Source organism: Nannospalax galili, unplaced genomic scaffold (assembly GCF_000622305.1).
Source record: "Nannospalax galili isolate Female #2095 unplaced genomic scaffold, S.galili_v1.0 scaffold34, whole genome shotgun sequence".
Lineage (NCBI taxonomy): Eukaryota > Metazoa > Chordata > Mammalia > Rodentia > Spalacidae > Nannospalax > Nannospalax galili.
In genome coordinates, this window is record NW_008338996.1 from 4,551,357 (window position 1) to 4,578,590 (window position 27,234).

Below are 27,234 nucleotides of genomic sequence, written 5' to 3' on the forward strand. Positions count from 1 at the left end.
TTGTATTTGTTGTTTTGTGTTCCTGTATATGTTCGATTTTGGAGAAGGTTCCATAGAACACTGAAGAGTAAGTATAATCTTTGTTGCATGGATGGAATATTCAGTACATGTCTGTTAGATCCATTTGATATGTGGCAATGTTTAATTCAGATGTCTCTCTGTTAATTCTCTGTCCTGTTGACCTATCTGATGGAAACAATGTGGTATTGAAGTCCCCTAGTATTAATGAGTTGGGATTAATCTGGGTCTTAATGTCCTGTAGTATTGTTATTATGAAGTTGGGTGCACCACACTTTGGTGAATATATGTTCATGATTGTAATATCTTCTTGATTTATTGTTCCTTTGATCAAAATGAAGTGACCCACTTTATCTCTTGTGATTAGTTTTAGTTTAAAATCTATTTTATAGACTTTTTATATTATTAAAATTACAACACCTGCTTTTTTCTTAGTACCATTTGCTTGGTATATTTTTTTTCCATCCTTCAACCTCAAGGTAATGCCTGTTCTTGAAAATGAGATGAGTTTCTTGCAGACAACAAGAAGATTGGTGTATTTCTTAATCTATTGAACTAATCTGTGTCTTTTGACTAGGGAGTTCAGTCCATTGATATTTGAAGCTGTTAATGAAAGATGTGTACTGAGTCCTGTCATTTTCATTTCTGCTCATATTCTTGATATAGCTGTGCATTTCCACAGTTATACTTTCATTGAATTTCTTTCCATAACCTCTTGGGTATAGTCGTTCCTTTATTCAGCTCTTTGTATTGCTTCAAGAACTCTCTGAAGGGCTGGTTTTGTGGACATGAATTCTTTTACCCTATTTATGTCAAGGAAGGTTTTTCTTTTCCCCTTGTCTATAATAGATATTTTGGGTGGGTAAAGTAATCTGGGTTGGCATCTGTGTCATTTAAAACTGGGAATACTTTGGTCCAGGCTCTTCTGCCTTTCATAGTTTGCACTGAAAAGTCAGCTGTAGTCCTGATGGGTTTTCGTTTGCAGCTTTCAGTATCGTCTCTTTGTTCTGTACATTTAGTGTTTTTACTATGATGTGCTGTGCAGAATTTTTTTTCTGGTCCTGTGTATTTGGTATTCTCTATGCTTCTTGTATTTGTATGGACATGTCTTTCTTTAATTTTGGGAAATTTTCTTCTATATTCCTGTTGAAGATCTGGTCCATACCATTATCTTGAGATTACTTCTCCTTCCTGTATGCCTATGATTTATAAGTTTGGTCTTTTTATGGTGTCACACAATTCCTGCATATTCCATTCTTGTGTTTTCTTAAATTTTTCATAATCTTTGCTTTTATGGTCTAATTCGTCCACTTTATCTTCCAGTCTTGATACTTTATTTTCCATTTCATTCATCCTATTGGTGAGGCTTTCTCCTTTTGTTTCTAATTGGCTTAGTTTATCCCTATCTTCCTTCAGTTCTTTGATTTCTTTGTGTGTTCTTTAAATTCACTGAATTCTTTTATCAGGTTTATAATTGTTCTTTTGAGTTCCATGTCCTGCATTATCTCTAGCCAGTTCTCTTTGTACTCCTCTAGAGGACTATTGGTACTTAGTGGGGATATATTATTTTGGTTTTTCATGTTATTATTTTTCCTCTGTGACTTTGACATGTGAATTTCTTTTGTAGTTACTGATTCTTGTGTAAGACGCAAGCCTTCCTTTGTTGAGTTTAAGGCCTCTCCTTTTAGTAAATCTTATGTGCCTTTGTGTTTTACTTGTTGGGCATGGAAAGTTGATTAATATAGGCTTCAGGTTCTCTCTTGTGATTTTATATTGGAGTGGCCAAATTGCTTTCATCTTCAAGGATTCTCACAGAAGCCAAATTCAGATGAGGATCAGATGCTCTCAGGCTTTCCCCTGAGGTCTGGATCCCTCCAGGAAAGATGCTGCCCTCAGAAATTTTGGGACTGGGCTGGCCTAGGAGCAGGGCCCAGAAAAGACGCTGGTCTCAGTAAGCTGGTGGCTGAGCCACCCAGGGAAACAAAGGTTGATGGGGGTCGACCCGGTCCAGATGGTTCCTGGGGACCACAGGGAAGAAATGGGTTGGTCTAAATGCAAAGGATCAGGAAGCAGTCCTGGCTCTGGGCCGAGAGGTCAGCTCCATTGTCTGAGTCAAGGTGTGGTGGGCTCTGCTGGACTTACCCAGGAAAGGCCCTGGCACCAGGACACTGGAGGCTGTGCAGCCCAAGGAAGCAAAGGGAGGTGAGGGCAGGACCTGATTTTTTTTGATGAACACTCCAGAAAGCATCATATAATGGTCAGTGCAAAGCTCTGAAATAATTGTTAGGGAGAATGCAAATTGTACTTTATTCTGAATATAAAGCAGCCTTTGTGGGAGATCCAATTTCTGATAACAGAATTGAAATAAAGAAATCTGAAGGCAATGAATTAATTTTCCATTTCTAAGACTTTATATAATAGTATTGTTATTGTTATAATTGCAATGTTCCATAAAAACAAATAGGACCAGGGATAGTACAGATTACTGTAATATTCTGCCCAAGCTTCCCTACATCACTAGAACAAGTTTAACAGGAGCTTAATATCTCCATATGAATCTCTGACCTTACAATGGTTCTGTCTACATTTAAATCATGGTCAAATAAATGTCTTAGGCATTGCCTATTCAGTCTAAATTGCTCTTTTTGAAGGGCCTAAATTGAGAATCTTAGAAGTTTGAAATTTATCCTGCAGGCAAAGGAGAACTGTAAATTTAGTATGTTAGCCAAAAGGAAGGGGCAGTGTGAAAGTGTTCCTTTGTCATGCAGCAGTAGAGTTATTATCATTATAGTGATGGTTCCAGTCATCTAGATGAGGGATCAACAATATGACAGTATGCACAAGACCATGCAAACTCAATCAGACAAAAACCCAACATAGAACTGGGGAAATGGGCAGCAGCCTCAACCTTAGCCTAGGAACTATTGGCAGATGGTTACTACTGGGTGAAGAACAGTTGATCTTTTTTTAAGGGAGAGACTCAAGATGGGATAACTAGACTTGAGTGAATGAACTTGCACTGAAGGACACCTGAATATACAAACTTGACTGAATAGGACTTAACATATATGACAGAATGCATTAAATCAGGTGGGGATTATAGGAGGGTGCAGAGGGAGGAGGGGTAAAGTGATGACTAAGATATTTTGTTTGAAATGTGCAAAAATTCAATAAAAATGGATTATAAAAAGAAAAAGAATTTAAAAAATAAATTGCTTGTAATGAGATGGGGGTCCCATAAAGGGTATATGTACCGTTGTCATCTGTATGCATGCTATCATCATTGACTTAATGAAGCATAAGAGATCATCTGCACAGAAAAAGGAATTCGAACTTGGATGTGGTAACCCATATCTTTAATCCCAGCATTTGGGAGACAGAAGTAGGCAGATCTCTGTGAGCTGTAGGTCATCCTGGTCTACATTGTGAGTTCCAGGCCAGCTGAGGCTACTGAGAGACCTCAAAATATAAAAGATAATTAGAATTTATAGTAGTAATAAAAAGATAAATATCCTACCAGACAAGTCAAATACTTATGGATGGATTGAAAGAAATGGGATGAATTTTTTAAAAATCACATAGAAACACACACACATACACATAAACACACACACAGTAACAAAAGTTGAGTAGTATCCCCAAGCTACCTAGCATTATGTTGCAATGCTGGTATTCTGATTTTGACATAGAACTAGACTTTCATAGTACATCACCACTGGCAGCAATAGGTAATGAATTACTGAGGATCTACATACTGCAAAGCTCATTTTAAATCTCTATTTTATAAGATTTTGAGAAAGGTAAGAGGGTGAGATAGGAGAGAGGAGAAAAATGACAGAGAGAGAGAGAGAGAGGAGAGAGAGAGAGAATGAGAATGAATTATTGTTCCTTCTTCAACTAAATAACTAAATGCTCAAAGCTACTCTTCAGAAAGTTCAGACTTTCCTCAGCAAGCTAAGTTGAAATAAGGGAAAACCAGAAGCAAGGTCTTTGCAAGGAATCTCCTGCCTTTTGTCTTCCCTTAGTACGTTAGTAAAATTCCATTTTTCTTACTCATATCATTGGACTTTGAGGAAAAACAATCAAATGCATCATAAACATGTGATTCTTTTCATTAAGTGTTTTCATCATGTGTTCAAGTGTGGTACATACCATGGAGGAGCAATTTGAAATTAGGAGAAATCTGTAAATGATAGGTTATGAGCAAGCTGGATTTGGAAAACTGAGCATGAATTTATCTGAAATTAAAAGAGGAAATACAGGCACCTGTCAACTTGTCTTCATCATAGCCTTTACTATTTGATAGTAACATGTCAGCTTTAGTTAAATGCTTTCCAGACTCAGGACAAATATAACCCCAAAGAGGCACACCATAGACAGATAGCATGGTTAAAGAAAGGAGTCTCTCACATTTAAATGTACTCTCACATATTTTTACCATTTTTCAAATTACAGTAATTATTTGAGGGAATTTCTGATTAGTTCTTTAATTATCTTCATTATATGTAATAATAAATCAGTTCTTTATTAGTTTCATTATGCTCAGAGGAAAGTGAGGCAGGGTGTGATTAAATGGCTGTCAGCTACAACCTTAACTGAGATCACATGGAGACTGAAACTCCCACTCTCGAAGAAACAGATCTTCCTCACTTCTCACTGTGACCAAATCCAGTCTCCCAAGACTATCAGAACAAGGACTTTTTACCTAATAACACACAGGGGAAATCCTAACCTATATGTTCTCAGGAAAAATAATTTTTAATAAAGTTCTCAAGTGAAATTGTAGCCATCTGCATGGAGTTTTCAATTAAATCACATTCCAAGAATGTTCAAGTTCCAGTAGTTCTGTCAGTAACTATGTTCAAAGTTCAATTTCAAGCTTGTTGCAAATTGTAGACTTTCCCAGAGAAATCAACATAAATCCAACAGATTCAGATTACTCAAACAAATCACTGTGATTTTCACATAAATTGACCAAAAGAAGAGACTATAATTCTAGAAATGGCATCACCTCCTCCCCTCTGCTGATGAATTTACATTGTTGGGGGAAATGTGATCTTGCCAGTTAAGAGTAACTTGTTAATTAGCTATCTTCATGAAAGACAAAAACAATTGTTCAGTGTCTACATTAAAATTAAGCTCTAGACGGATTTGATACTGGTTAGCAGGTAGATTATTTTTTTCTGCATTAGTTAACAGAGTAAAAGAGATGAGAACAGCTCAGTACAAAGTCAAAGTGCTTATTGGCAAGTGTTTCAGACTTCTTGGTGGGAAATGGGCCCCCTGAGCTGCAGAGACACGACTCCAAGGGGGGGTTGATCAGAAATGATTGAACTATTGATCAGCTCCGGCAAGAGTCAGAAACTCCAGCCACCCCTGTTCTTTGTGGTGTAACAGGTGTGGAGAAACCCACCACACAAGAGGGGGAAATTGGCCTCATCTCGAGAATCAGACACTTCCTGCTGGAGACAAAGGGCCACAAAGAAATGGAAACCTTCTAAGGCTAAGGACAAAAACTCACACTGGGGTAATTATGTTTCCCTTCTTCCATCCTAGGGTTCCATGGCCTCATATTGTTGTAAATATAATGTAAATGTAAAAGTAAAATAATAAAAATTTAGAGAAAATCACAGATGACTATTGGGATCAGGCAAAGATTTTTAAACAGAACAAACAAACCAAAACTATACATTGAATTATGATAAAAATTAAGTACTTTGTTACCAAAAGATAACATTTTTGAGAGATGGTCTCCTGGAGCCCCAGCTGGCTGGACACTCAGTCAGAATCTGCCTGCCTCTGCCTCTTGAGGGCTGAGAATAAAAGCCTGAGCCACCATGTCCAGCAAGAGAGCATTCCTTGAAAATATTTGTTCTTATGTGAATGTTTATGTGTGTGTGTTTGTGTATGAATGCCACAGGTATGTACACCATATGTGCTCAGTTTCCAGTGTTGGCCAGAAGAGGGTGTTGGATTCCCTGGAACTGAAGTTACAAAGAGTTGTGTGCTCTTAATTCCTTTTCATTTTTCAGGCCTTTGAACTTCCACTGTCATTCTTTTTGAAGACCCTTATTTCCATTTTCAGATATTCATTTTTTTATTTCTTTCAATACCACTTGATTGTTGCTATTGTGGTATAAAATGCCTCACACATCTCATAATTTATAGAATTTATTTTCCCCAGTTGGTGGTGTTGTAAAGAAGTAATTAGAACATTAGAACTTTGACATAATCTATGGCTTATTCCATTGGTGGATTCAAACTTGATGCACTATTGGACAGTAGTGGAAACTAGGAGCTGGAGCCTGGTTGGGGAAGTGAGTCTTTGTAAGGCAACTTTATGCTTGGTCCCTCCCTTTCCTTTCTAGCCACCATGATGTGACCAGCTCTGCTTATCCACATGTTCCTGGTTGTGATGTGCTTCACAGCAGGCCCTTAGCAATGCACCGAAGTGACCATGGACTACAACCTCTGAAACCATGAACCAAAAATAGTTCATCCTTCCTACTGTAAGTTATTTTCTCAGATAGAGTGTCATCATGATGAAAAGTTGACTGACACAGTTGCCTTATGCAGACAGTCTTCCTCTCGGGCTGGAAGCCTTGCACCCTCTTCCTAAGTTGGATTGTATGTCTCACCTCTTGTTTGCTGTTAGACTGTGTTATTATCCATTATGTCATTTTTTCCCTTTTACGGCAAAATAGTAATTTTACCTCCATATAAACATAGTTACTCTTATTTCTTGTAACACAACTCCGTATTTCCAGAATATTGAACTAAATTGAAGGGGGGGGGTGCTACAAGAGCTCATTTCAGTTTCTAATGGGGAAAAAGGTACATAACAGTTTCACAACTACCTTCTCATGTCTTGCTTAATATTAAAATTCTTAGAAACTATACTATATTTTTTACTGTAGAACTGAGGTCCTGGGATATGGGTTTGTCCAACCAAAATACTAGGAAATTTTTAAATGAATCTCATGTTTCTCTGGGTAGTGGATTTGCTTTTAGGAATGTTACCTGTGATAGGACTGTACGGAAGAAAGTGAGGAGATTCAGTTTTGTTTTTTAAAATTCTTTTTTTGTTTGTTTGTTTGTTTTCAGTTGCTATGTCTTCCAGGCCATGCTCTACCCACTAGCAGAAAAAAAGATTACTATTGTCAAGACTGGGTGTCAGGTATTTCTTCTTATTTATTATTTTCCTTCCTCTCTAAGTTTGTCATCCTGAACTCCTTGGGATCAAGAGGACATCAAAGATCTTATTTCAGCTGCAGATCCTGGAGCTAATAAAAGAAAAGCCTCCTGCATGTCACCCCACAAGTCTTCATCCTTGCAAATTTTCAATTTCAAGATTACTAGAAACTTGCAGGATTCAAAATAAGAAGGCCTGACTCAAAGCACCCAGTGAGATGTTCAAGGCAGAGAAGTTTAGGCTAAGATCAACCTCCCATAAAAAATTAAGAAAATGTTAAAAAAAAAAAAAACAACAACGAAAAAGCCTGCATACAGTGTTGTGTTAGATGAAAAGTCAGCTTTAGAGCACCACAATTACCTGACTTACAATAATAAACTTACTATGGGAAAAGTCCTTTATTTTGTCTCAGAGCTGGGGAGGTTTCAGTCCTTGATAAAATGATCCTGTTTTGTCTTATGATGAGACAAGCTGTCTTGGAGAGAAATCCAAGAGGAATCAAAGCTGCCCACCTCATTGCCAGGGTAAGAGTTTAGAAGTGAAATGGCTGAGGTTCCACTATGTCTTTCAACACCATGTCTTTCATGACTGGAAGAACTCACAGTAAGTAATCTCTGTCTCTAAAATTCTAAACCATGTCCCAATAGAAACCCAAACTAGAGGCCAGTCTTTAATATACGGGCCACTGGAGGACATTCAAGGTATAAATCATAGTAAGTGTATTCATTTAATAATACGTATGTTCCAAACAATTCTAGGTGTCAGGGATTTAATATGGAGCTGAGACTGAGCCCACAGCTATGTAACTAGCACTGGGTTAAAGGAAAAGAGCTCACTGCTTCTTAAAACTACAAGTCTTTTATAATTATTTAAAATTTAAAACTCTGTGAAAACATAATATGAGCTAAGAAGAAATGTAATTGATAGGATCAAGATTTATTTCTAGGATTTGTTGTAACCTTTGACAACCAGAAATATCTCCATATAAGGCATTTCCTTGAGGCATAAGAGAAAGAATGTTATTCAGGCAAGTTGTGTGGGGATCTTAGCAGGAGTAGACATAATGATTCCAACAACTGAGAAAAATTTAACAAGGGAGTAATACGTAAAGAATTGAAGAAGTATTTGGAATTCCCTAATTCCTAGTATAGGAATTATATTGAGTATATCATGCATGCAAAGAATATTTTTTGATCAAATGTACCCCCAGTTCCCTCCCCTCCAATTCTTGTCTGACATCCTACCACTCTTCCATTCAAGCTCCATATGCTTTTTTTTTTTAAACCCACCAAGTCCATTTAGTGTTGTTTGTGTGCCCTTGGGCATAAGCCCATCAACTACTGGAGACTCAGTATTATCAATGTGCAAAGAGTAAGAGACTGTGCTGTGCTGAATTCTCAGTGGGATATACATATTACTTCCCCCCCCCCGTGCCCAAGTTCAGAGATCATAATGCGAGATTGGAAAGATTGTTCCAGTAACAGGTAGTAGACATCTTTAAGGACATAGTATTATGAGACGTTTTTTAATTAAAAATAAAAATGTGTCTGAGTGTTTTGCCTACCTGTATGTAAGTGTCCCACCTGTGTGCAATGCCTCCAAGGGCCAGAAGAGGGGCCAGATAGTCTGGAAATGGAGATGCAGATGGTTGTTAGTGGCCATATAGGTGCAAAAAATGAACCTGAGTAATTCTGCTACATCAGCAAATGTTCTTAACCACTAAGCCATCTCTTCAGCGCCATTATAAGACATGTTAATGACTCTTTTTTCTAAAATGTTATTCAACAAGGATTGTCTCTAGTTACTTTTGATGCCAAGAATTAAAGCTACCTCCCCTAGATATATGGAGATGAAGTTTAGTAGTCATTTCCACAAAAAAAGAAAAGAAAGGAAAAGAATTTTTTCTGTATTATTTCTTATGCTACTTGTTAAATCCTATGTCTGGAGATACTCAGTTCAGCTGAACATTGAATAATGGGTATGCACACTGAGGATGAACAGGTTGAGATAAGAGATGACAGAAGGTTTCTTTCTGATTTTTTTGTGGAACAAAAAATCCTAGTGTTCATTTTTCCCCCCCAGGAACACAAAAAAAAAGCAGACAGAATTAGGGAAATACACCTGGAAGCTGACATCAGCATCTTGAACTGATGAAAAGAGTTGTTCCAGTGAGTAAATGTAATATTCTGGTTACAAAAGCCTGAAGCAGGCTGAGTGAAATTAGTCATGACATCACAGAGAATTTCAAACACAGTTCCCTGATCTCTTGTTCCCAGGGTCATTTCTTCCTCTGGGTGGATGAGACCTCTCTTAATGATCTGAATTGCAAGCTACTCATTCTGAGTTGAGCTATAAACACAAGCCCTTCTATTAATTTCAAATGATGCATTTCTATCTCTGGCTATGAATAAAACAGATCAATGCCACCGGCATGTTTTATTGGGCCTCCAGTGAAATGAATCTGTGGGGAGACAGCCAGCAGGATGGAGTTGACATGCAGATGAGATTTGTAAGTGAGGACATATTGATTATTTCCATCTCAGCTCAGGCAGTAATTCCACCCAACGCCACTTCCCCTGTTTGAGCTCATTATTTATGCCATAAAAACACTATCTCAATGATAATAACAGGCTTCATTTACAAGCCAGAGCATAAAGAATCAGCGCTTAAGATTTCAGAAGGTAGGAGAAGAGGCAGAGAAATTTAAGAAGTCCAAGAGAGACACACAACTGCCAAGGCCTATCTTGGAGCTTTTATTCCCTTGAAAAAGGGTGAGGGCCAGGTTCTTTTTTAATAACTCAGGACTTGCGTAAGTCGGATTGATGGAGTCCTCAGAATTATTTTCTCTATGGTTAAGTTTTTTTTTTTTGTGTGTGTGTGTGTGAACCAATATGAATATAATGGTTTAAACGTATGGACAGATAATGGAGTTTTTAATGAACGTATATTATTTAATACAGGGTCTTGCTATGTAGTCACAGCTGGCCTGGAACTCAAACTCAGGACTCATTTTCCCAGCTCCTGAGTGCTGAGATTACTTGTGTCCACTCCCACTCCCCATCTCTGAATCTCTGAATTTCACTATATCTATCACCCTCTCCACTCAACATGTGGAGATCCTCTTAGGAAGTATTCTGCTGGGCTTGAAATTGACAGTCTTGAATTAAATTTTCATATGCTCACTCATTTGGAATCAGTTCATAAGTAAAATAATTCTTCAAGTAATATTTATATAGGATATTTAGTACCTGACATGGCCTGTGTATATGATTTTGCCATCAATACTTTACTAAAATGTCCTTTATTTATTTATTTTATTACATTTATTTATTTACTTTATTTATTTATTTATTTGTGTGTGTGAGTGTGTGTGTGTATGTGTGTGTGTGTGTGTGTGTGTGTGTGTATTTGGGCATGCATATGTCATCATGTGTGTGGAGGTCAAGGACAACTTGTAGGATTGTGTTCTCTCTTTCTAAAATACCGATCCCTGGGATTGAATCCAGGTTGTCAAGCGTGGCAGCAAGCACTTTTATGTGCTAAGCCATCTCACTGGCCCTGAAATCTCACATTTTTAGGCAAACTCAATACAGGTAATTCCGTTCAGGTAAAAAATTAATTCAAATTTTTTTTGTTCTGTTTTTAACAGTGAAGATTTTGATTTCCCAGTTGATAAGAAAAATATCCTGCAATGAAAGAATTTACATTGTAAGCAGGAGTCAAAATGCAGTAAATGAATACAATAAATATAATCAGTGCAACACAATCCAGTTCAATAAGATGGTTCAAACATATATGGATGGACAATCTGGGGAGGACAGAAATAACAGCAACAGGAAACATGACTTGGAGTAGATAACTCCATAGTTAGAGATTGAAATTAGTAGGATTTTTTGCTTTATATTTTTACATTAAAATGCTTAATTTGTTGTAGTACCAGAGCAATATTTTTCTTAGAGAGATTTAAGGAAATATAGTTATGGAAACAAATAAAGGAAAATGAAAGCTGCTACTTATTTATATAACATGTAATGTTACATAATGTCTCATATCACTGCTACAATATATGCTTTAGATATTTCTAATTTTGACTTTATTTGTAAAAATACATATGTACTTTACATACTATTCTGTACTTACAAGTTTTCATCTAAAGAGATGCCAGGAATCTCTATTTATTTTCACTACATGACTTTATTATTCTAATGAGTACACTGTTTCCATTGTAGGGATGCTTCATACTTGATGCTGCCAAGTTTCTTACATGGAGACAGCATCAATAATGGCCTTTGACTAAAAGCATTATTCTAATGAACACTCTAATGCATAGCTATCTACTGCGGGCCATGATGACTGCTTTAGACTAAATTTCCTGAGGTTGGAATATTCAGCTTCAATGAGTTGTTTACCACTTTTTATTTATTCATTTATATTTTGCTTGTAAAAAGATATCACAGTGTCATCTTTGAGCAATGGTCCATCAGTCTTCTTGCTCAACAGTGGCATAGCTATGTGATTTCATAGACAGAAAGTATATTGACAAGCAGAGTTGATGGGAAGTGTTCTATTTACTGAGCAGTTATCAGTATTTGTTATAATGCAAATATTTGTAGGCTTTTGGGCTTCACAACAAGGTTTTGACTGGAAACAAAGATGAAAGGGAGATTTGGAGCAAGTTAGAAAAAAATGAGCAATTAAAATTTTTCTTGGGACTGGAGAGATGGCTCAGCGGTTAAGAGCATGAACTGCTCTTGCAGAGGACCTGGGTTCGGTTCCCAGCACCCACATGGTGGCTATGAACCATTCTTACCTCCAGTTCCAGGGGTGTCTAAAGCTCTCTTCTGATTTCCACAGCGTTGTATGACACGGGTGTACTCACATACACGCAGGCAATACACTCATACACATAAAATAAAAATAATGAATATTAAAAAATTTTCTTTAATAGAAATCATAAAGGGGCAAATATTTCAAATTGATTTTTAGTGTTATCATCATTACTAAAATACTATATTCACAGAATAAAAAAATCAGAACAGGACCTGGAGAGATGATGATTCATTGGTTAAGACCACTGGCTGCTCCTGCAGAGGACTTAGGTTTGGTTCCCAGTACTCATGTGGTAACTAACAACCATCCACAACTGCAGTTCCAGGGCATCCGATGTCCTCTCCTGACCTCATGGTCACTGCATGACATGGGTATACTTACTTACATGCAGGTAATATACTCATATATATAAAATAAAAATAAAAGGTAAAATATTTTTTGGAAAAAGTTTAGAATAATACACAGATTCTTAAGGAAAAGTAGCAGTCACAACAATGGTGGATACAATTCCCTTCCACAAATCTAATCAATGTACAGTAGTTAGTTCGTCTTTTCAAAAGTGTAGTTACTTAAGCATGCTCTGTGAACTCGTTTATAACAAAATGGGATCTCATACTGAACTCTCCCTATATTTTGTATTAAATAGTATAATTCTTGGGATTCTTTCTATTTTGCATATATATGGAATGATCTGAAATGCACAGGGCAGGATCTCTATGGCTCAAGTTCTGAATTTCCCAGGTCCAACAGAGATGAACTCGTAGACAATCATGGTCTTCCTGTTGTCTTCTACTTTCCTTGCCTAGGTCACTTCATTTTGAATGAAGTGATTTTTTTTTAAAGACTGGACAACTAAGGCAGAATGGACTGGACATGGATGTCTAAGTCTCTTTTTTGTGGCTCTGGAGATAGTGTTAGTAGAAGGAGTTATACACACTTGCTCTCTGCAGGAGCAAGATCTGTCCTGTAATAGCCCCAGACAGAGTTGGTTGTTCAGGGAAACCAATTCGCTTATAGCTAACTATCAGAGCCTTGCTATCTGAAACTCTTTATTGATCTTCAAAACTGTATTTTTCTCAGTAAATAGGTTGTTCCCTGTTTTTAATCCTCAGTTAGTCACAATCTTAGAAGGAAAAAGGCATACGCTGTTAGTCATCATCTAAAATAATGTAGTGCGTACTAATATAGAAAATATAAGCAGCCAACTGTTGGTTCATGATCTTTGGTGTTGTTTATAATTTTTAATTACAAAAAAGATACAAAATACATTTATAAATAAAATGAGTCTATATATAATAATATATAATATTTATAATACTGTACTTGTTAAAAGAACGTGATTCTTTTTTGAGACAGTGTTTTCCTCTAGCCCCAGTTAAACTAGAACTCCCTATGTATGTAGATCAGGCTGCCCTTATCAATTATTTGAGAACTTCATATAGTATATTTTGATCATATTTTCCATATCTCCTGACTCCTCCCAGACCCACAACAACCATCCAACTTTGTGTCCATTTTTCTTTTCCTATGGAGTCCAGTATGCATTTCCAAAATACGCTCTGGCATGGAAATGGGCCTGGATTACCTTTGACCTACCAAAGGAAAGGGTGTGAATTTTTTCTTAAGTTTTTAAGTTTCACTCCCAGGCCAAACTCAGGTCCTGCCTGAGTTTCAGAGCCTGACCCTCCCTCCCTGCTGCCCCTATACTTCCAGGCCTTGCTCAGGTGGCTCTGCAGGAGCACAGGATAAGCCTGATGAGTTCCCAAGTCCTGATAGAATTAAACTGGTCTCATCTGATGTACTATGTTTTTGAAAATTTGTAGTCTCATAAATAATAATACCAGACCTTGTTTTCTCAACTACGTCCAACATGTCGTAGTCTCATAAAGGTCTGATCTACTCTGACAATTGACAAACAGCATCCCATTAAAACTGTAATTTGCATTTTCTTAATTGCACATGAGAAAGTGCTCTTTTTCATGTTTATTGGCCATTTGTATGATTCTTTCAACAGACTGCCTATTCAAATTCTTTTCCTACTTTTATATTAGGTCATTTGTCTTTCTCTTATTGATTTTTGAGAGCTCTTTGTGTATTAATAAAGTAGTCAACTTTTCTCTATAAAGTAGGCTGTGAATAATTTCCCCAGATATTTACTTAACTTTTCATTACGTGTAGGAATTTTGTCTTTTGTTAAATAATATATGGAAAACTTTCTATTTTCATGACATGCATATATATGTATGTATATATAACTACTCCTGACCAAATGATCTCTAAGTGCAGATATTACTTAGAATGTGAAAAGAAAATTCTAGACATAAACCCATAGAAATGTGTGCAAATTTGGGGGACACATGTTTGACTCAGTAGGCAAAGTATGTAAAATCACAGATGGACATTGAGATGGGATCAAATAGGGGAGGGTTTCTAAATATGAAATTTCAAAGGATAAAATTCCAAGACTAATATAGGGTACTACTGGAAATTTCTGCAAGTACGTTCTCTAAAGAAATATCTGTTTCCCTGCTTTCCGTGAAGTGTATTAATCTGAATTTGGGATGATTCTAATCTATTTACTAAATTCTTCTTTTTTTGAGCTATGTCATATCTCTTCACTTCTTTAGAATGATAAATTTAATAGCTATATGTGGACATAATACCATAGGAAAAGATTGTTCTAGGATAGTACCAGGTTTCAAAACTATGCTTTTATTTATTGGTAAAAGAAACAATGTATCTCTTTCATTGCCTTTTGCAACATTCCTTTTGGGATTGCTTTCCTTCTCAAAATAATGATACATTATGTGTGAACACTTATTTTCTTCTTTCTTAGATTAAAACTCCATGAAAACAGAGTATACATAATGATTTTGTTTGCTTACTTTCAGTCTTTCATGGTGTTGGGGATTAAATTTAGGACGTTGTACATGAGGTCCTTGCACATGCGAGGCAGGTAATGTAGCTCTGAGCCGCAATCCAGACTTGTGCCTAATGCATTTCATTACCTCTTGCCCTTAGCACAAAGATTTTACATAGTAGGTGTCCAGTGTGTCCTTTTAAAATGACTAGCAAAACTCACTTATCGACTATCCATTCCAGTTTGAATAAAGTTGTAAGTAATAATAAAATATAGCCTGCACAATATTTTGTTTGGATGTTGAAAGTCGCAATAACTCTGTGGTTTAGGTTTTATCTCCGTTTTATTGAGGAGAAAATTCAGGCTCAAATCTGTGACATGACATTTTCGAAACCATAGAAGAGAAAGAAATAATTACTTCAGGCCCCAGTTTTCCTCCTTGTTGTTTCCACAACGTCATTCTTCAAGTTGAGAATCTTATAAACATCAGTATGAAAAGGTTAAAAACTTTCTAAACGCTTCCAGCCTTGGTAATTCATAAGAATATCTGTTAAGTTGTGTACAAATAATGGAATGATGATACGGTTTTTCAGGATGGTTTATTCCAATTGCTTTGGTGACTTTTCTTCTCAGAGTCAAAAATATATTATTTATGATTATTGCGTTTCCAAGAACACACTGTAAGAATGATCTTGGATTTCTCTTTTTTTTTTCCCTCTCCCAGGAGTCAGTATGAAAAGAATAGAGCTTTATATTTGTTAAAGAGAAGTGAGGTTAGTTAGCAAGATGGCAACTAACTTTTAATGAACCACTAAGACAAAGTGCACTTTAACCCCTTTTATACATGTATATACCTTGTTTTGATCATATCCCTCCACTCACTCTAGAATCCTTCTTCTTCAAACATGACCTCCTCCTAGTTTAATAACAATTGTTTAGTTGCAATGTTTATAAAAAATATCAATTTATTATTTTTGTTTTATGCGTATGAGTGTTATGCCTGCACGTAGGTAAGTGCACCCGTGTCGTGCAATGCCCACGGAGGACAGAAGAGGCTGTCAGAACCCCTGGAACTGGAGTTACAGACAGTTGTTAGCTGCCGTGCGAGTGTTGTGAATCAAACCCAGGTCTTCTGCAAAAACAATCAGTGTTCTTAATCGCTGAACTGTCTCTCCAGCCACTAGTTGCAATCTTTTATTTATTGTTTTTTTGAAAGCGCAATGCACATAATGTGTTTTTTTTAAATTATTTAATAACCACATGATTAGAAGCATTTCATTACAGCATTAACATATTCAATAACAATTTCCAGAGCAAAGATGCTACTCTTTCAAAATTAGTTGTAAATTTTGAGGTTCACAGTTAAATTAATACAGTTATACAATATTGAACTCAGTATAACCCTTATAAGACATAAAATTGAATGAGGTTTTAACTGTGACCCTCAAAATTTACAGCCAATTTTGAAAGAGAAGCATCTTTCAAAAGTGGCTATAAAATTTTAGGTTCACAGTTGAATTAATACAGTTATACAATATTGAACTCAGTATAACCCTTATAAGAATATTCTAACTGGAAAACAATTACTGTGAAACTATTTACATTCTCATAGAATTATAAACATTTCTCAAGGACATAATGTGTTTTAATCAAATACTTTCATCACCTCCCCAGCAATTCCTCCTACCCCCCGATCACTTTTCCTTCCCTATTTCATATGCACATTTCTAAAACTAACTGAGCCCAAGTAGTATTGCCAGTACGTGTATGGGTGTAGTACCACCTACTGGAGCACGGGGAGCCTCTTGGCAGCAGCATCCCTGAAGAAAAGTGACTTGCGCTTTCCCAACAACCTCTACCAATAGCTCTTCCCTTAAGGGTGAACTTCTTAGGCCCCTCGTCCATCCATGCTGTGATTTTTGCTGGCTTGATCTTGTGCAAGTCTTGTGCATGTAGACACAGCTAATGTGCTTTCACATATGCCATGGCCTTTCATATCCAGCAAATACTGTCTTGCTGTAGACATACCTCTGCTTAGCACTAGGAGTTTTGTTTATAACTCATGGCCTTTAGGAAGAGCACTATCCACCCATGCAGAGCACCATCATTCAATATCTTTTTATTTTAATTATCTTATATAATTATCTCACAAAGTGATGGGTTTCACAAGGCCAACTCTCTTGTTTTAATTTTAGAACATTTTTATTATTCCAAAGAGAGGCAATTTTTAACACATTTTTTCCAGAAACAACTTGAAGCTAATTAGTTGGGCAAGGTGGTGCACACCTTTAATCCTAGCACTTGGGAAGCAGAGGCAGGGATGGATCTCTGTGAGTTCAAGGCCAGTCTGTTCTACCTAGTGAGTTCCAGGCCAGCTGGGGCTACAAGGAGACCCTGTCTCAAAAAGACCCCCCGACACACACACAAAAAAAGCACCAATTCTAACTCTTAAATCAAATTTTATAATAGAACAGAGTTTCTTATGTATTAAAGAATGAACAAATATCAGGTATTTGCTTCTGATTTAATCAGAGCCTGGACACTTGGGAAACCCACAATAGTCAGTCACTCATCTTACAAACACATATAGCATGCTTGTGCCTGGCTCTCTGCTGAGAGCTGGGGATTCTACCATGGAGAAAAGGGATAAGTGCTCTCAGAAGGCATGTTCACTTAGGTGGAAGAACAGACAATGGACACGTTAAAAGAGAGGATTGTAAAAGCTTTCAATTACTGTTGCAAAGGAAATATATTCTAGGCAATAAATTAATGTGGAGCAGGATATAACAAAAAATATAAAATATAGGGGTCAGGGAAGACCTCTCAAAGGAGAAAATAAAGCTTAAACTGAAGAAAAAGTTAACTCTTCAAAAGTATGCATGGAAGGGCTAAAAAATGTCTAGACAGATAGCCTTATGTTTGCAAAGTCAAAATGCACGAGGAGGTTTAGAAAGTAGGGAAGAGGTTGGATTGAATATAATGTGGTTTTAAAAATCCAGTGGAAAAGATAATTCTGGGACACAGAACCAATGGGAAAAACTTTTGATGAGTTTTAAATGTGGAAATGTTGAAATATCACACATTTTCTTTGAATCTACGACATTTTAGGGAAAAAAGGAGTTCTGATTTTAATAGCTATGGACATTAACAGTTTGATAAAAATCCTTGCTTTAACGGAAGCACCAAAGTCCAAGGGGGATGAGCAAATTTGGAACTAGTTCAAGCGGGATGAGAAGGGAGGGAGGGTGACTTGACTGTAAGGGATTTACTGAAGGGGAAATATTGCTGACAGTGAGTTCCTTGAAGCACCAGTCCTTTAAAGAACTTCTTCTAGCCTCACATCTATAAAATTGATCACAACAGATCCTGGTCACTTACCCATGAGAAGTTTTAAAATTAGAGTGAGGAATGGCAGGATTAGACTATAGGGTGTTCTTTGCTGAAATGAATGAATGACTGAAATGATCATACAAATGAAATGGTTAGAGAGTTTCACTACAATATTTGGTGGTAGTTTATCTGCAGCAACACACATGCAAACAAAACTGCTTTCAGCTAAGGATGAGAGATAAATTGAGGTGGTTTCCAGTCTTAGCCAATATAGGGAACTTTGGGGAAACTGTGTGGATTAAATATTCTGGGCTCCATTTGTCTGGATCCTAACCTATTGATAAGTGGAATTTTGTCTTCAGGAATCTGTGTTTTTAAAGGTCCTCATTAGATGCTGATGTTCAGCCAGGTTTGGGAGCCATTGAATTAAATAAGCTTGCCAAGGCCCTTTTAGCCCAATGAGTCTGTAAATTATCAAATTGCAGTAGAGCCAACATGGGACCATTGCTAGATGGTGCTGCTAATGTGGATTGCCAAACTGTTTCATTTTAAATTTCATTTGTGGAGGAAGCCAAATGATATTAGCAAATAAAAAATGTAATTGGTGCCAAATTCTCCCAGCTGAAAATCCAAATTGTCACATATTTTCTAATAGTCAGAGAATGTAAGTGCATCTTGACCTAAGGTGGAGGTTTGTTTAGCCACAGGGAGAAGTTGTATATGTCTCTGAGATGTTGCTTTTTAATTTTCACTATGCTGTCACTTTGAACAAATTTTCAGTCCTCTGTTATTGTATCTTCTGGCTACTAATTATGCTATGTGATGAAGGAAGAGGCTGATGTTAAAGGCATACCTTGAGTTCAAGCTGAGACTGTGCTTGTCCATCATTGACAGGGTGGTTTCCAGAGCCTCCCAAGACAAATCAATAGCATAAACCAACAGAAGAGAAAAACCAAGCAGTATGTATGAAAATTACGTTGTTTTTGTACCATGGTAAATGCTGCTAGAAAAAAAAAAAGGTAGGATCTGGAGGAAGAAGAGAACTAGACATCTTTTATTCATAAATATTTTGATTCTTCTATTCTGATATCATATATTCAAAATGCCATGATTAGTGACAAGTTCTGAAGTAAAAGTTATATTCATGCTTACTACCATTAAAACGATGCCTGGGTAAGGAAATTCATTAGCTATGTGTCACAAATATTTACTCTTTGACATACTTCGTGTAAAGCTTAGCTGAATCTGTTGATTCAACATATGTCAATAGAGCAATTACTATGTATCAATGACTGTATTAGGCACTGAGCACAATAACGACTAAGACCTGTGCTTACATAAATATCATGTCCTTATTTTAATATCCTGGACTTACATAAATATTCTATAGTGGGCACCAAAATGCTTTGAATCTTTGTTCAGAAAGGTAATTGTTCAAAAATATTCTTACAACAGATTTTAATTTCTCCAAGTGGCTCATTTTTTTTTTACTCCCAAACAGGAGTCCTAATCAGCTTATATTTAATTTAATACTTATCAGATGAGTCTGTCCTCTAATCAGCTTATCCTTAATTTAATACCTATCAGATGAGAGCCAGAATCACAAGCAGGAGCTATCTATTTATGTTCTACTTTGGATGATTAAAAATTATAATAATACCCAGGTGTGGTGGTGCATGTTTTTAATCTCAGTACTCAGGAGGCAGAGACAGGCAGATCTCTGTGAGATCCAGGGCAGTATAGTCTACATAGCAAGTTCCAGGCCAGCTTGCTTGACCTATAGGGAAACCCTGTTTTAAAAAACAAACAAGGGGCTGGAGAGATGGCTCAATGGTTAAGAGCACTGACTGCTCTTGCAGAGGACCTAGGTTTGATTCCCAGCACTCACATGGTAGCTATGAACCATCCTTAACTCCAGTTCCAGGGAATCTGAGGCCCTCTTCTGACCTCTGCAGCTTTGCACGACATGGGTGCACTCACATACATGCAGGGAATACACTCATACACATAAAAATAATAAATAAAATATTTAAAAACAAATATAAAAGAACAACAGCAATAATAATATCTAACACGTATTTGTTCTTACTTGTTAAATTCTGTGTTATGAAATTTATATAGCTAATTCATCAATCCTTTCATCTTTTAAAGAACCATGGGATGTTTTACATTCATCTTGATACATTTTTTTTTTGAAACAGGGTCTTCTTGTAGCCCCAGCTGTCCTGGAACTCTCTGTGTAGACCAGACTGGCCTTGAACTCACAGAGATCCTTCTGCCTCTGCCTCCAAGTGTTGGGATTAAAGGTGTGCGCCACCAAGCCTGGCTTTAAAACTATTTTATAAATAATGAAAAATTGATTTTATCTAGGGTATCATTTCTACAAGATAAGTTAGCTTGTAAACATTAAGGCTGAAATCCAGTTACGAATCCCTATGCCCATACTGCTGCTGTGCTCTACTTTGGACAATAATCAATCTAATTTATCCATGTGTATGATCATACAGATGAAATGGTTGGTATGTTGCTCTGCAATATAGGGGACTACTTGCAGTGCAGCAACATTTGTTTAGTCTCTCACAATCCTACATTTAGTTATAACAAAAATCCATATTACTTGAGGCAGTCTATTAGTTATCACCACAAAAAAGAGAAAGTTGCCACTGCACAGCACCTACAGTTCGTTAGCATGTACTATGTAATGTACTATACTTTGGAATATTGGACATTTCTATTCTGGACTTCATTTTTCAGAACACCACACTGACTATGCATGTGGAAAAATAGTCCATGGTCTGATGCACAACGTTTGCCTACCCTAAATTTAAATCTTTTTTCCTTTATTATGAATTTTTGAAAATTTCATGAATATGTATTTAAAGTAAATGTATCTCCCACCCATCTTCACTCCTATTACTACCTTCTGCCCAATTTCATGGATGCTTTTGCACACACACACACACACACACACACACGCACACACACGTATTATATATAAAAAGGTCCGTAGAGTCGAATTTTTGTCCTCATATGACCAACGTGCAATGAATAAGCAACTACAGAGTGCTTATCCCTGAATAGGACACCTATATCAAACTTCTGCCTCTCAGTGCTCAGGAATCATTGTGAGAGAGGAGGTAAGAAGATTGTAAGAGCCAGGGCTGGTGGATGACCACAAGGAAACAGCTAAAAAGTTATATATGAACTCACAGCAATAGTGACAGCATACACAAGAACCACATAACCTCAAGTCAAACAAAATCCCACCACAGACATGGCGAAGTAGGCCAGAAGCCCTAACCCTACCTGAGGAACTATTGAAATTGATGGCTGTTGGGATGGGGAGAGAGAGTCAGTCTCTTTAAAGAGTGTGATACTTGATATAACCTACCATCATCCACTCATATTTAAAATCTGCATAATGGATGAATGATTGGCATTTAGAGAGACAGGAGGGGTAGGATGGGAGAGAAGAGGAGGTGGTGACAGGTACTCAGGTAGAAAGAGTTAGAACAATTGGACCTATGTTTCTTGGCCTCAGTTTACCTTGTCTCATATCTTGGCTTCCTTAAATTTTACCTTAGCATCTAAGATCATTTCTTTCCTCATTTTACAAAAGAAATTAACAAGGATTGTTGAATAAACAAATCAAAACAAACACATTAAGTCTTGTCAGTGTACATAGCTCATGCCAAGCATTTAGTTATCATCAGTAATTGCCAGAAACAGCGGTGGAGGTAAGAGCAATAATAGCATTAGCACCGCACTGCGGATGACAGTAAACATTCAAGTCATGCTTTTTTTTTCTGGGATGCAAATCTTTCTCCTTTGTCTATGTTCCTCTATCCTGAGTCATATGGATTTCTACAGTGTTTTATAATAATAGAATTCAAATGTTACTATTAAAGCTCTAAAAGAAACAAGTGAGAGATGTATATGAACTGAAAACGAACTAAGTGCCAGACATTTGCCATGTCTCATTGAAGTCATTTCAAATGACACTTTCAATTCTGAAAGCTTGGTAAATGAAAAATGCCTGAAATAAAAGCTTTAAGAGACTGAAGATATAGCTCAGTGTTTAAGAGTGTGTGCTGCTGTCCCAAAGAACCAGAGTTTAGTTCCCAGCACACATATCCGGCAGCTCACAACCACCAATATTTTCTGTTCCAGAGATTCAATTTCCTCTTCTGGCCTGCATGGGAAAGCACATGCAAACACATAGATACACACACACACACACACACACACACACACAAACACACACACACAGAGACACAGACACATACACACATACACACAGACACACATACACACACAGACACAGACACACACATAGACACACACACACATACACACACATACACACACAAATAAATGCATACACAAAATAAATCTTTAAAATTGAAACACACTAGAAGATAGAAAAAAATTCAGTCTGCATAGATTGGTAAAATTAACATTGTGCAAATCATTATATCCCCAAATTCTATCTACATATTTGATCTAATCCCATCAAAATTCCAATGACATTCTTCGCAGAACTAGAAGAAATCAGTTCTAAATTTTATCTTAGGATTTATTTTGTGTGGAAACACAAAAGGCTCCCAAATAATCAAAGCAGTCCTAATCAGAAAGAAAAACGTTGGAGTTATCTCATCTCAATACCTAAATCTCAAATTATACTAAAGACCCAAAGTGACAGGGACAGCATGATACTGGCACAAAAATAGATCTGCACATCAATGGAACAGAAGATGACCCAGAAATAAATGCACATAGCTTTAGCCACCTAATGTTTAACAAATGTAACAAAAACATGCATTAATGAAAAAATAGCCTCTGCAACAAATGGTTCTGGGAAAACTAAATCTCAACTTGTAGGAGAATGAAATTAAATCAGCATCTCATCTCAGATGCTACCCAAAAGTTAATTTAAAATGTATCATAAATCCTAATATAAGAACTTGAAACTTTGAGACTGCTAGAGGAAAACATATGGGAAATTCTAAGTATAAATATAGGAAAATTCCCTCTGAAAAGAATTCCCATAGCACAGGAAATACATTCAAGAACTGATGAACTGGATTATGTGAAACCAAGAAGTGCACAGCAAAGGAGACATTTATGCAGGTCAAAGAGAGTACCTACAGAATGGGACACAATAATGTCTACTATACGCTAGGTAGGTGGTTAATAGCTAGGATATATAAAGAATTACAAAAAAATAAATTGCCAAAAGCAATACTTTCAATCAACAAATAGGCAAAAATGAATGGTGAGTACTTAAAAGAGGAAATGCCCTGTAAATGTTTGAAAAAGTGCTCCATATTCCTACCACCAGGAAAATGCAAACTAAGATTCCTTTTAAGATTCCTTATCAGCACACTCAGACTATCTATATCAAGAAAACAAACAACAAATGCTGGTAAATATGTGGTGAATAAAGAGAAGCCTGTCTACACTAAAGTACTGCCCTTGGGGGGGTGTAAACTGTTCTAGACAATATAGGAAACAATATGAAGTTTACACAAACAGCTAAACATAAAACTATTGTTTGACCATGCTGTCTCACTCCAGCCTGTATACCCAATAGACTCTATATATTATCACAGATACAATTTCACATTCATGTTTATTGCTACATAATTAGAATTATTTAAAAAATAGAACCAGCTTAAATGTCTATCAACAAATTAATGGGTTAAAATGTAGCACATGTGAAAAATGGAATTTTATTCAGTTGTAAAGAAAAGTAAAATTATGGCCTCCCCACAACCTGATTCAATCTAGATAGAACACATATCACATATATTCTTTCATATGTGGAACCTGGCTTTCAATTGTAAATAGATGTGAATACATACATATGAAGCAGTATGTTTATAAGTATATGTATATATGTATTATGTGGTTGGGGGTGATCATGAAACAAGAAGGGGAAGAAGTGTTCTTAAAAGGGGGAATTCAACAAGTAGAGAATAAAGAAATATGTGGGACTTGAAAACAGAACGTTTCCCTCTTGGGAGGGAAGACAGAGACCAGCAAGAGGAGGTCAAGAGAGCAGAGGAAGGGAATGGGGAAGGGATGATAAGAAGACTGTATGAGAACGCCATAGTGAAATTCATTACTTACATGCTAACCTAAATATCTTACAAAAGCCCACAAAAATATTGTTTTCACTTGGAAAATAAAATCTAAGAGTCAGTAAGAAAATGTTAATATGGTATACTAATCATAGAAGTGCTGAATATATAAAGAAATACTATTTAAAAAATGGCGCTTTTGCAGAAAGCCTGGGTTCTGTTCCTAACTCACATGGCAGCTAACAACCATCCATAACTCTGGTTCTAAGGAATCTTGCACCCTCTTTTGGCCTCTGTGGGCAATGTACACACATGGTGTAGCTACGTATGTGTAGGCAAAACACCCATGCATAAAAGTTAGCAAATTTAAATTATTTTCAAAAGAAACATTTCAAAAGGAACCAATGTGAATGAAATAGATGTGGTATTCTAGGGCAGAAAAGATGCTTCTCTTCCTATACATTCAAGAGTCATGACTGACTTTTCTATATCAAAAGGCAGATTACTTACCAAGAGAAAAACATAAGGTTTGCATTTGGTAACTATTTTACATACTTAGGAGGCTTCAGATTGAAGACCCAAAGAGTCAGAATGCACTGTCCCTCCTCAGGGTTGAACATACATGGTCATTTATTAGCACTATGCCTGGGAGGGTGTGGTATAATAGTAATAGACTGTTCAGAACCTTTTTGATCCTTAAATTACAGCATTATTTTCCTCCCATGGATGCAGATGGATTATTTCTGGAATAAGGATCTGTTAACATATCATGAAGCAAAGTAGATCAGACCACACCATATCTTTATGGCCAGTTTTTACATAGAAAGGAGGGAGAAATTTCAAGCTCAGTATTTTGTTTTCATGGCTGGCTTTATGGAAAGAGTTTATGGCTCTGTGCCTCACACTGAGGAAGAATAATTCCAGTATCTACAGCTTGCTTAGGGGGAAAGGAAGGATAAGGGGCAGGGATGCTGATGGCCAAAGAGAATCTTTGGTTCTTCTGAAGCCCTCTTTTTGGAGTATCATTTTCTAACCCCTCAAAAGTACCCTTAGGCTTTCTTATAGTACTCTACAGAGCATAGGCTAATCCAACTCAGTAAAAGGGTTTAGAAAGTGAGAGCAAGAGCTTATATCCATGAGGAAAGTTTTAAGTACCTCTGTCTTCAGTTGAGGAACTGATGTTGTACAGAATTAGGAAAAGCCTCACAAAATAGCATTACTACTCTCATTAATTAGAAAGAGAGTCATTGGAGACAGAAAGGGGCTATTGTGTTGTTCCTACGTAGGGCCGGGCCTGGGATGATTCCCCACTGGAGTACTTTCCATGTGGATTAATGATTCCAGTGTAATCAACCTCAGTCAAAGAGAGTGAAACATAAAGAACAAACAAAGGAAAATTGTTGGGATTACACATAAACCCACTTTGGACATATGCAGACTTGCTCAACTAATGAGCTCCCCATTCATACTCTCTGGTGGCAGTCTATTGTAATGGCCCTGAACATGCTCAGAAAAGTGCTGTGGAAGTTAGAGAGGGTGGCTATTATAGATGGATGCTGAGGAAGGCACTTTGATTAGGAAGGAAGGCCTTCATCCTGCTGGCTGCCTTTCACAGATGGGAAAGAGCAAGCCTGCCAGCTCAGGGAAGGCTCACCAGATGCTTGGCAGGACCCATTTTCCCTTGTATATATTCACAAAGGGGATGGAGAGGGGAGTGGGAGGGAAATAGAAGTACAAACTCTATGTGTTCCAGGATGATGGAGGCCCCCTCTGGGACTTAGGACGTTTTCAGAATAATTCAACTGCATTCAAGGAAAGGCAGTAAACACACAAAACTCATTACACACAGCAAATAGAAATGCCCCCCAGAAAAGAGATGAATCTGATGATTACTAAGGCCGTTGTTTGTAAAGGGAAAGGAAAAATATTTTAGATATATGTGTACTATTCTTCTATTTGGATGTAGCAATATAGGGTAATATGCTTCGATTATTTTATATTTTTAAAAAATATGTGTATAAAGCCATGCATCTGTGGAAAACTTGCCTGGAACTTCAAGCCAGCCGTAAAGCACTAATTTTGAAAAGTTAACATATTTGAAGAGAAAACAGAGCCTCTGAAGCTGTCTCCTCCTCTTGACTTCACAGTTACTCAGTTACCAGGAATACCTGAGAAACCACAGGGGAGGAAATAGCTCGATTTTTCACACAGGCTCATGCACGTGCTGTGGAACAACTGGACGAGCTGAGCATGTTTTCTGTCACTTCCAAAATGACAAAATAAAACCCACTGATTGCACCAAGCTCAACAAGACAGGCAGGCCAGCACTTAGAGACAGAATCTCCAGCCACAGTTACTTTTCATTTTACCAATAAAATCTTCAGCATTTACTGCAAATCTTTCCTAGTACTTCAACATGTGAAAACATGGCTTTTTTTAGAACTAATATTGCATTTTAGATAGCACAATAATTTATAATATGATCAGATCAAGTATTTTCTTTTTATCTTTTTGAGATAGGGTCTCCCTGTAGCCACAGCTGGCTTGGATTTGCTATGGAGACCAGGATGGCCTCAAACTCCAAGGATTATTATTTTTAAAAATGATTACCACTCATACTATTATAGTAATTGTGCATTATATATACAGAGCAACTGCCAATTACAATAGTTATTTTTCCAGTGTAAAGAGACTGAATAACTGAGTAGTATCAATGAATGGATTAATCAGGTACTGTCCATGTAGTGGAGGAAGAGACAGGCTTATGATTCAAGAGCAATATATAGTAGGAAAGTTGATGTGGGCTTAATTCAATCTGGATCTATTATCTAGTGAAGCTAATTGATGAATGGAATGTGTAATTAGGAATGCCAGCAGGGAGAGAGAGAGAGAGAGAGAGAGAGAGAGAGAGAGAGAGAGAG